Below are 927 nucleotides of genomic sequence, written 5' to 3'. Positions count from 1 at the left end.
ATTAGTCTGGTGTGATTCACTTACGATTGTGGTCTTCTTTCTTCTAAAGATCCTAGGTTCTTTTTGTCAAAGTGCACTTAGGCTAGTTCAATCACTTTAGAATTTTGCTTTGATGGAATAACTTATTTTTTCTTATTTCCTTTTCCACTGTTTGTTTCACTCTAATATATATATATATATATTTACACCAAACGTTAGGCCTATCACTTTTACGTTACTTAACTTCACATGAACTATATTCTCCTTACTTTTATCTGTTTAATACTGTCTGTTTGCTGCTTCCCGCTCGTCTCACACTATTTATATCTTTATTACATAGTCATCTGGCCACTTTCTATATTCTTGACACCAATTAGTTATTAACAAAGCCTTCTACAATCATCAGCTTTTAACTTTTATTATAACAAAACTAAAAAATAATAAATTATTCACTCACATATATAAATTAATCACTAATATTTAAACCAAACAGTATTTTATATCGTGACAATAATAAACCATTGGCTTTAATTTACTGAACAATCTTGTATTATATTATCTATAAATTGAATATGAAGTACTATTTGAATAAGTTAAATATATAACAGTTTTGAGGACTTAGTAGTTCTGAATATTTTTGGTGATTGATAAATCTTAAATAAATTTTCCGCACTTGCTCAGTTTACATACTTTTATATTCACCTGCAGTCCTTAGGTTAAAATGTAAAAAATATTGAATGCTCAATTTTCTCTTTTTTTTTTACACATTTAGTTTCACTGTTATATGTATTTGAAACTGACTAATATGCTAGTACAACTTACAATAAAAATAATATATTATAATAATAATATGAAGCACAAAAAATAACTTCCGATTTATTTAGAAAGCTCTCGTGGTGTTAACAGATAAATACTATATTTATACATTATACTTATGGATTAAACTGT

Source organism: Limulus polyphemus, unplaced genomic scaffold, assembly GCF_000517525.1.
Source record: "Limulus polyphemus unplaced genomic scaffold, Limulus_polyphemus-2.1.2 Scaffold5532, whole genome shotgun sequence".
In the NCBI taxonomy this organism is placed as follows: Eukaryota; Metazoa; Arthropoda; class Merostomata; order Xiphosura; family Limulidae; genus Limulus; species Limulus polyphemus.
This window is presented reverse-complemented; position numbering follows the sequence as displayed.